Below are 11,147 nucleotides of genomic sequence, written 5' to 3' on the forward strand. Positions count from 1 at the left end.
GTCTTTCACTTGCCCGTGTAGTGGGTTATAGATTGTAGTAATAAGCCATATCCTATCACTATTTCACATACTTTTATCATGTTGCCTCTTATCCATCTGCTCTCTAAACAGTTCCAACTTTTCCATCTCTGCCCACACGGAAATTTCTTTAGGCCTCTCATCATTTTCAGATTCATAATCTCCTTTAATAATTTCCCTTAAGCTATTTATGCCTCGTTCCTTGTTGATTTCCACGTCCCTCTGAATATTGCATGTGCTACCCTTCCCTAAGGACCCATGCTTAACAGAAAGCAAATTCTTTGCAAACCTTTCTGGAGCTGCTAAATGGTACCTTTTCTCTTCACTGGCATTATTATATCTGTGCAATTACCACAGATAAGATTTTCAAGCACACTTAAGTGTTATCCACAAAGTTATTATCTGGAAACTGCCAATAATTAAATCTTGGCAGTACGTGCATCTCCAGGGGTCACGATTAGAAAACGAAAGTGGAGTCTCTTCTTTTGAATGTGGCACATTGTCAGAGATTCAACAGATTTCCAGCGTCACAGCTCTGAAGCAGTCTGACAACATGAGCTGAGATGCATGGGATTCATTCCCATCTCCCCTCGGAATGGGATGGTCTATCAGGCAGAAGCATAATTTAGCCTGTGGGGAGCTATGGAGCAAAAAACTGGCTTCAGCCTCTAGTTTGCTATGGAGAGGCTGGAAGAGATTATTATTGTTAATTTATATAGTGTGTGACAAAGTTCCTCCTCTGCCTTGGGGGGTCCTGCGCTTATTGGCGGATTTTCTCGCCTCAGAAGTTCACGGCAGCCCTCAGTTTGGCTACTTTCGTGGCTCAAATCTGCCGTTCACTCAGTTAGCCTCATCACTGGCCAGCCTGGGGAAAAGGAAGAAGAACAACCCCCGCAGTCTCTACTGATCCACCTAGTGGATCAGGGAACAGGCCAGAGACCTTCCCCTCTGGTGGAACCCACAGTCCAGTTCAACTCCTCTGGTATCAAGTAGGGAGTTGCGGGGATGGAGGTTTGGGGGGAACTTGGGCCCGCCCTCTACTCTGGGTTCCAGCCCAGCGCCCTATGGATTGCAGCTGTCTACAGTGGTTTCTGGAACAGCTGCGTGACAGCTAAAACTCCCAGCGCTACTTCCCCATTGCCTCCTCCCAACACCTTCTTTATCCTCACCATAGGACCTTCCTCCTGATGTCTGATAATGCTTGTACTTCTTAGTCTTCCAGTCGTACGCCTTCTCACTCTCAGCTTCTTGCACCTCTTGCTCCCAGCTCCTCGCATGCACACCAAAAACTGAAGTGAGCTCCTTTTTAAAACCCAGGTGTCCTGATTAGCCTGCCTGTCTTAATTGTTTCCAGAAAGTTCCTGATTGTTCTGGAACCTTCCCTGTTACCTTACCCAGGAAAAAGGGACCTACTTAACCTGGGGCTTCTATCACTTTCCTGTAGCCATCTGGCCTGATCCTGTCACAAGTGCCACAGACATGTATGGGGCTTCTCAGTGAAACATAGGGCCAGACTGTAATCCCAGTTAAAGTGGTGTAGATCCAGAGTGACTCCATTGACGTCAGTGGAGTCACTCTGGATTTACCAACTGTGTAAATGAGGTCAGAATTTGACCCGTGATCTCTGCCTCAAAGACTTTACAATCCAAGGGCCAGATTCTTACCCCAGTTACATCACTGAGTGTTGTGGAGTTACCTTAGATGCATCCAATGAAGTGAGCTGTAGCTCACGAAAGCTTATGCTCAAATAAATTGGTTAGTCTCTAAGGTGCCACAAGTACTCCTTTTCTTAGTGCAAATGAGATCAGGATCTGATTCTAGCCAGAGACGGTGACGAGATTAGTTATTATTACAGACCCCAAGGGGTAGGAGTGACCCTAATACCTAAACAGTAGTTCCTTGCGCTCAAACGCGAGAACAATAAAAGCCCTGACAAGAAAGAAATCCAGACAAAAAGGGGTCCTCCTCTCCAATGTATTCTGGGGGTGTCTTTTGTTTCCTTCCTCTGCCACGGCTGGAGATGGGACATTGGGCAGGGAGGGCCAGGACTCTCAGGTGGCACTTAACATTCTCTCTCTCTCTCAGGTGCTTGGTGGCTGGTTCTTGTTCATGTGCTCAGGGTCTGACTGATTGCTCTATGGGGGGTTGGACAGGAATTCCCCCCTTTTTAGGCTATGTCTACACTATGCAGCTTTTAGCGACACGGCTGTCTCGCCTCAGCCATGCCACTAAAAGGCACGCAGTGTAGCCACTGTTTGTCGTCAGGCGAGAGTTCTCCTGCCAACAAAAACTTCCACCCCCAACGAGCGGAGTTAGAGTTGTTGGCAGCCAACAAAGCGCTGTTCACACTGGCACTTGTCAACAAAACTTTTCTTTTGCGCCCCCAGCTCAGATACGTGAAACTCCCGCAAGGTTCCTGCCATTCTCTGCAGCGTGGGGGTGTGGGTCACTTGCCAGGATTATCTGGGTATAGCTCACATAATCTTTTCCCTGCCACTGTGGGGACCTCGGGCACTGGTGCACCTTGGTGCCCCTGTTCTCTGCCTGAGGCACTGTAGTGGTCCCTCACTCAAGTACAGAGGGAGGCCACTCCGCCTCACTACTTACAGGTGAAAAGCTCCACCCCACCCAAGTGGGGAAAAGCACAACATCCTTTAGCCCACAGCCACCTGGCTGGGGCAGACAACAACAAACAGTCTCTAGAGGGGCTCTGGCCCCCTGGGCAGAACACAGCCACAAACAGTCTGTAGCTGCGGCTGCCCAGCTGGGGCAGACTACAAGCAGCATGCAAGCTTTCTGGCCTAGGGGTGAATAGGCTGCCATCCCAGGGGTGGGGTTGGTGGCAGGAGGACCCAGGCCCACCCTACACCAACAGGTTCCAGCCCAGGGAATCTGGCTGCAGCCCACTGACTCACACTCCAGACTCTGGGTGTACAGTCCCGTGGTCCAAAGAGTCTCTGTCTCCTTAGGACGCTGGGCTGCTGGTAGCTCCTCAGGGTCCTCGTCTGCCTCCCCTGACAGCAAGGCATTGGTCCACTCAGGGGCTGGGCCGGGCTCTTGCAGAGCCATCTGCTCCCTAGAAGAGACATCCGCTCTCTCCCATGAATCAGCCGCAACTGAGCTCCAGGGCTCTCCTTTTCTACTTCCTGTCCCACCCTGGTACTGGGGGGGAGGAGAAAGAGTGAGTATTTGGCTCCGCCCACCCAGGGGAGTGTAGTGGACTCTTCCCACTCCAGTGCGGAGGGAGGCCACTCCGCCTCGCTACAGGCATGAAATAGTCTCATCCCCTGTGGGCTGTAATACTTGGTCTAATTTCAGTTGTTGGGTTTAGTGTGCGGGTGGGCTGTGATACACAGGTCAGACTGGATGATCTGGTGGGCTCTTCCGCCTTAAATTTTATCACCCTAGGACTGTAAAAGGGGATCACAGCCAGGGCAGGATTAAAGCAATCCAGGCCACTAGACACACCGTGACACAGGGCACCTATGCCCCCAACTTTGTGGTGGCAGGGGGCTCCGTGCCCTTCCTGAAAAGCAGGAGCAGCAGTGTGGGGTCAGCATGGGCCCCATCTTCCCACCTTAGGGGCAGGGCTGACTGCAGGGTCACCCCAGCTGCTGGGGTGGACCTGGGATGAGTGATCTGTGTCCACTGCAGCCTCCTCGTGCTACACACAGAGCCCTCTGCTGGAGTGGTGTTGGCAGGGCCCCTGAGCACTGGGTGTTGAAGTTATCACCGTAATGAGATGCATGGGTCAATCACTCTCCTCAAAGCTCTTGTTATAGGCTCTCTGAAGACTCAGGCAGCTATCGCTGCTTTGGTTACACTTGGGCCATAGTTTCAAGCTTTTCTTTGCAACTATCAGGGCTAGAAACTGACTTTCGTTAAGAAAAAATGAAATCCTACAGTCTGATATAATCAAAATGACTTCAGGAGCTGATGCCCTAGGCCTGGGATTACGATGTCTATGCTTTAATCCACCCTTAGTCATGCTGTCTTGTTTAGTGTTTTAGTTTAATGTAACTTGAATTTAAATAAACATGAACAAGAACAGGCTTCAGGGCTCTAGAATAGCTTCAGTTGGACCTTGGTTGGAGATGATCACTTTCTGTAATATTGATAGATCACGTCTGCTTTCCACTCCTTGTCCTGGTTACATAATGTTCTCATGTAAATTTTATAAGAGAAAATACAAAATTGCCTATGCATAAAAAATGACTCACTGGAAAACTGATCACATTGAACTTAACTATGTTTTGATCCACAGCCAAACTGCTTCATTTATTTGAAGTGTAAATTATTCCTTTATCTAACGCCCAGTTCACAGGGAGTTCAAGGCCATTTGCTTTTAATGGGTCTCTAATCAGAAAGTTTTACAAAGTAGTGGGGAGGTGGGGGGCGAGTAGAGAAAGCATTTGGGAGGAACTTGAAATCCTCTTCTGTCAATTTATAGATGCAAGGTTTCTAATCCCCACACCCCCACCTCGGTTCACCCACGCCAACTCCTCTGCATTGCTGGAGGGCACTTCTCAGAGTTGTTTTCTCTGGTGAATTCTCTTTTGAATGTTGTTACAATTTCAGACAAAGAATGTGTACTATTTAGAAACTCTTAAAGTCATCTCTCCCTCACCCTAACCTCATTCCTGGCAGCGTTTGTCCTTGTGATCCAGACTGAAATCTTTAATGCAACGAGGGGGTTTATATTACAGTAGTACAAGACTCCTAAGGCTGCAGTGTGATGGTTCTTGGGTATCCAGGACAGGGAGTTACCTGGTTACCCCCTGCCTCTAGATAGAGGGAATCTTGCTTGAGGGTAGAAAGTTGGCTAGATTGTCGGGCTCAACGGGTAGTGATCAATGGCTCCATGTGTAGCTGGCAGCTGGTATCTAGCGGAGCGCCCCAAGGGTCGGTCCTGGGGCCGGTTTTGTTCAATATCTTCATAAATGATCTGGAGGATGGTGTGGATTGCACCCTCAGCAAGTTTGCAGAGGACACTAAACTGGGAGGAGTGGTAGATAAGCTGGAGGGTAGGGAGAGGATACAGAGGGACCTAGACAAATTAGAGGATTGGGCCAAAAGAAATCTGATGAGGTTCAACACTGACAAGTGCAGAGTCCTGCACTTAGGACGGAAGAATCCCATGCACGGCTACAGACTAGGGACCGAATGGCTCGGCAGCAGTTCTGCAGAGAAGGACCTAGGGATGACAGTGGACGAGAAGCTGGGTGTGAGTCAACAGTGTGCCCTTGTTGCCAAGAAGGCCAATGGCATTTTGGGATGTATAAGTAGGGGCATTGCCAGCAGATCGAGGGACGTGATCGTTCCCTTCTATTTGACACTGGTGAGGCCTCATCTGAAGTACTGTGTCCAGTTTTGGGCCCCACACTACAAGAAGGATGTGGATAAATTGGAGAGAGTGCAGCAAAGGGCAACAAAAATGATTAGGGGACTGGAACACATGACTTATGAGGAGAGGCTGAGGGAACCGGGATTGTTTAGTCTACGGAAGAGAAGAATGAGGGGGGTTTTGATAGCTGCTTTTAACTACCTGAAAGGTGGATCCAAAGAGGATGGCTCTAGACTGTTCTCAGTGGTAGCTGATGACAGAACGAGGAGTAATGGTCTCAAGTTGCAGTGGCGGAGGTTTAGGTTGGATATTAGGAAAAACTTTTTCACTAGGACGGTGGTGAAACACTGGAATGCGTTACCTAGGGAGGTGGTGGAATCCCCTTCCTTAGAAGTTTTTAAGGTCAGGCTTGACAAAGCCCTGGCTGGGATGATTTAGTTGGGATTGGTCCTGCTCTGGGCAGGGGAGATGGCCTCCAGAGGTCCCTTCCAACTCTGTTATTCTATGAACTGGATGTCATCTCCCTAACACCACCAGCCACTCAAGCACCCCCTTCCGGACTATGCCAACTCTTGCTTTGCCTTGCAGGTTAACAAGAGGAGCACCCCAGTCCCTGAGTGCCTAGTGATATCCAGCCCCTGACACTTGTTTAAAGAAAACAAAACCTAGATCCAAACTTCACAGGTGTTTGAAATCCAAACTCCCAACCAAAGCAGGGAGTTAAGCCCAAATCCTAGGCTAATCCCCTTAGCTCTGGGCAATCCTTTCTCTCTAACGGGGGAGAGATCAAACACAGAAAAGAGCACCCATTTTTACATTGGCTTATGGAAGTGTGGGAATATACTGAAGGTTAGGAAGATATTGATAACTTTCATATCAGAGCACAAGTGTAAATTCTGTCCCCAAGTACTTCTGGGAAAATAAACAGTTAAATAATGGAGAGCACACAACTAGTACTCAGAAAGCAATGCCTGAACTTAGTCTGAGGACAGGTCTCATGAAAGATACAAATGAGACACTTTTACATAGGAGATAGTCAAATAATAAATCATAAACAAACTCAGGCATTTCTAAGGCACCAATCACTGTGATTTCTAAGTGCTGGAGAACTGACTCATTGACTCTAAGTGTATTTCTCTAGGAAACAGATGGAGATATTCCAATAATAAATGTACCTATCTCCAAAGGGGGAAAAAAATCTCATTTACATTAACAGTACCTGGGTGGAGATCAAATGAATAAAGCCAAGAACAGAATCATATAAAGAGTTTAAGTCAGACTTAGACTGGACCCTTATATACTTAGTACTGGGGACAGTGTAAGAATCAAACTATTAGAGGATGCTACCCATGATTATACAAGGTTGTAGAAAAATTGCATATGCTGTTTCCCCAAGTAACACAATGAAGTCACACTATTACACTCTTCACTCTCACCCCTTTGAGGCATTAAAAAGTCCAAAGATAAAAGGGAACCAACAACTCAAAACAGAGTCATCCATTATGTGTGGGAGCCATCCTACTCTTCAAACAACCTATCCCTTGGTTGGTCTCCAAGGGTCCAGTCATCCCATCCATTGAGAGGCTCATCCAACCAGCAAGCTGTCTCAGTCTCTCTGCTGCAATCAGGCCTCTCTCCCAGGAGAAGCAGAGCTCTGCCCTCCCTTCTAGCTAGTCCCCAACTCAGCTGAGCCTTCTCCACACCTGATATCTGCTGCAGGTGTACTGGGGCGGGGCTAACAGGGTCCACAGGCCCTCATTAACCCCCTCCCTGTCACACTCCTGGGCAGGGACGGACACCAAGGACTCACTGAACCAGAAAGTCCAAACTCCTTTCAAGAATGAGCCCCTCCACATCAGGCTTAACTTACCTTGGCAAAGCAGCGTGGGGAAGCTTGCACCATAGTTACCTGTTGGTGGAGAGGCAGAAGAATTCACACTGTAGGGCTGAGCGTGCAGCGCTTGCCTCCAGCAGTGAATTCCGTGTTAAGAGAAAAAGAGAGGGACAGATTCTTGGTTGTTGTAAACTGACTTTAATAGAGTGATGCTGGCCCAGAGTCTTAACACCTAAACCCCCTCCCTGAACTAAGGACTTTTGTTTACACTGAGTGCAAACAACTGGGTTGTCCAAGGGCAGTTTTGAGATGAACAATTCATTTGTTTTCATTATATTTTTAAAATTATGTGCCTGCTTTCTTTTTGATCTTGCTGCAACAGATGGATTCTTGCAGGACCCCCTCTCTCAGCAATGAGTAGAATAATCAAGGTTAGAGAGACCAGGACAGGAGTTCCACCAGCCCCAAGCACTCATTTTGGAAGCTTTAAAGAAGAGGAACATGGTGAGAGAATTGGATTTCATGTCATGCCCCGAATTCGCTAGCTGGAGAAATGAGTGTACACAGTCCCACCTGTCACGGTGTGAGACTCACCCCTGCGGCGCCTCCTGCTGGTCTCTCAGAATCATAGAATCATAGAATATCAGGGTTGGAAGGGACCCCAGAAGGTCATCTAGTCCAACCCCCTGCTCGAAGCAGGACCAATTCCCAGTTAAATCATCCCAGCCAGGGCTTTGTCAAGCCTGACCTTAAAAACCTCTAAGGAAGGAGATTCTACCACCTCCCTCGGTAACGCATTGCAGTGTTTCACCACCCTCTTAGTGAAAAAGTTTTTCCTAATATCCAATCTAAACCTCCCCCACTGCAACTTGAGACCATTACTCCTCGTTCTGTCATCTGCTACCACTGAGAACAGTCTAGAGCCATCCTCTTTGGAACCCCCTTTCAGGTAGTTGAAAGCAGCTATCAAATCCCCCCTCATTCTTCTCTTCTGCAGACTAAACAATCCCAGTTCCCTCAGCCTCTCCTCATAAGTCATGTGTTCTAGACGCCTAATCATTTTTGTTGCCCTTCGCTGGACTCTCTCCAATTTATCCACATCCTTCTTGTAGTGTGGGGCCCAAAACTGGACACAGTACTCCAGATGAGGCCTCACCAATGTCGAATAGAGGGGAATGATCACGTCCCTCGATCTGCTCGCTATACCCCTACTTATACATCCCAAAATGCCATTGGCCTTCTTGGCAACAAGGGCACACTGCTGACTCATATCCAGCTTCTCGTCCACTGTCACCCATAGGTCCTTTTCTGCAGAACTGCTGCCGAGCCATTCGGCCCCTAGTCTGTAGCGGTGCATTGGATTCTTCCGTCCTAAGTGCAGGACCCTACACTTATCCTTATTGAACCTCATCAGATTTCTTTTGGCCCAATCCTCCAATTTGTCTAGGTCCTTCTGTATCCTATCCCTCCCCTCCAGCGTATCTACCACTCCTCCCAGTTTAGTATCATCCGCAAATTTGCTGAGAGTGCAATCCACACCATCCTCCAGATCATTTATGAAGATATTGAACAAAACCGGCCCCAGGACCAACCCCTGGGGCACTCCACTTGACACTGGTTGCCAACTAGACATGGAGCCATTGATGACTACCCGTTGAGCCCGACAATCTAGCCAGCTTTCTACCCACCTTATAGTGCATTCATCCAGCCCATACTTCCTTAACTTGCTGACAAGAATACTGTGGGAGACCGTGTCAAAAGCTTTGCTAAAGTCAAGAAACAATACATCCACTGCTTTCCCTTCATCCACAGAACCAGTAATCTCATCATAAAAGACGATTAGATTAGTCAGGCATGACCTTCCCTTGGTGAATCCATGCTGGCTGTTCCTGATCACTTTCCTCTCATGCAAGTGCTTCAGGATTGATTCTTTGAGGACCTGCTCCATGATTTTTCCAGGGACTGAGGTGAGGCTGACTGGCCTGTAGTTCCCAGGATCCTCCTTCTTCCCTTTTTTAAAGATTGGCACTACATTAGCCTTTTTCCAGTCATCCGGGACTTCCCCCGTTCGCCACGAGTTTTCAAAGATAATGGCCAATGGCTCTGCAATCACAGCCGCCAATTCCTTCAGCACTCTCGGATGCAACTCGTCCGGCCCCATGGACTTGTGCACGTCCAGCTTTTCTAAATAGTCCCTAACCACCTCTATCTCCACAGAGGGCTGGCCATCTCTTCCCCATTTTGTGATGCCCAGCGCAGCAGTCTGGGAGCTGACCTTGTTAGTGAAGACAGAGGCAAAAAAAGAATTAGTTCTTCCAGCCTCCAGAGCGCCCTCTGTAGGCTGGTGTCCTGCTTGCCCCCGTGTCCTTCCCATACCCCGGTGCCCCTTTTATCCAGGGTGCTGCCCCCCAGCAGTACCCCCACAGTCTCTAGGTCTCCCATCCCCGGGGAACCCCCACCCACTATCCCCCCCTCGCCTCAGTCTTTGGCTACTGACAGTCACCACTGAGACCCCACACACTGGGGCGGATTGCGGTTTATAAGCCAATCATCACAGGCAAGGGGGGTTTGGACCTGCTGCCTCTGCCTACCCGTGGGCTGCCTCCTGCAACCCCAGTACCCTTTTTGGCCTTCCACTAGGCCTGCAGCCTGGGAGGTTTCCAGGCTGGAGATCCCCAGCTCCTCTGGCCTTCCCCCAGCCCTGCTCTACCTTAGCTACGCTCCCCAGCAGCCAGGCCCTTCTCCCTCTAAAGGCAGAGAGAGTGTCTGCCCCTGGCCCACTGCCCTCTTATAAGGGCCAGCTGAGCCCTGATTGGGGCGTGGCCACAGCTGAGCCTGCTTCCCCCAATCAGCCTGGGAATTGCTTGCTCCCAGCCACAGCCCTGTCCTGGGCTGTTTTAAGCCCTTTAAGGCTGGGGCAGGTGACCTGCTTCAAAAAACTAAAACCAATGTTAGCTAGGCACAGCCCTTTCACTCTTGGACCGGTCTTCAGCAACTGTAGCCACATAGGGCCTTCAGGGTAGAATTCTGACAGTCTCCATCTCTCTGCTGCTTCAGCTCTCAAAGGCTCAGTAAAACCATTCCCAAGCAGTGAGCATAGGCTGCTGGTGCCTTAGTACAATACTTTGCACAGTCTCTGGTGACTTTCATAGACGATCTCAAAGCACTTTACAAATTAGTCTCCAAATGCGCTTGTGAGGTAAGTAGGTATCCTCCCTCGTACTGATGGGGAAAGTGACATACAGAGAGGTGAAGTGACTTGCTCAAGCTTACAAAGGGAGTTAATGGCAAGGCTCGGAGCAGAACCAAGGAAGTGTTTCCCTGTTCCAACCACTAGACAACACTGCCCTCCTAGCAGTTGCAATACATAAGTACCAAATATGTAGATTTCTTTTTATCACTTTATTTAAGAAGCTTTAATAGGTTTACAAATCACTGTTTGAAACACCCAGCTGAGTACATAAACAGGAACCATGCAGAAACAAAACAGAGAAGGGAAAAGAGAAGATTGTCTGTTTCCACCAAGCGTGGCCTGAAACTGTCCAAGAACATCCAGATGTCTAACACCTAAGGCTTTGTCTACACTGGACTTTCGTCGGTAAAACTTTTGTTGTTCAGGGGTGTGGAAACCCCACCCCCACCCCCCAATGACAAAAGTTTTACAGACGAAAAGCACCGGTGTGAACAGTGCTTTGTCGGCAGGAGAGCTCTCCTGCCGACAAAGCAATCACCACGCGTTGGGGGTGGAATTTCTTCTGTTGGCGGGAGAGCACTCTCCTAAGTGCAGGTAGAAAAAGGAGGATTCAACCAGAAAACCGGGCAAGGATCCATCCTGAACCAATTCAAAGGCTGGAGCAGAGGAGACATGCAGTAACAGCTATGCACTACTGCTACCAAGATGTGAGGCTCAGCCAGCATCATGCATCTGGGACACTAGCATATTACCCACCA

The sequence above is a fragment of the Lepidochelys kempii genome, chromosome 19, assembly GCF_965140265.1.
Source record: "Lepidochelys kempii isolate rLepKem1 chromosome 19, rLepKem1.hap2, whole genome shotgun sequence".
Lineage (NCBI taxonomy): Eukaryota > Metazoa > Chordata > Testudines > Cheloniidae > Lepidochelys > Lepidochelys kempii.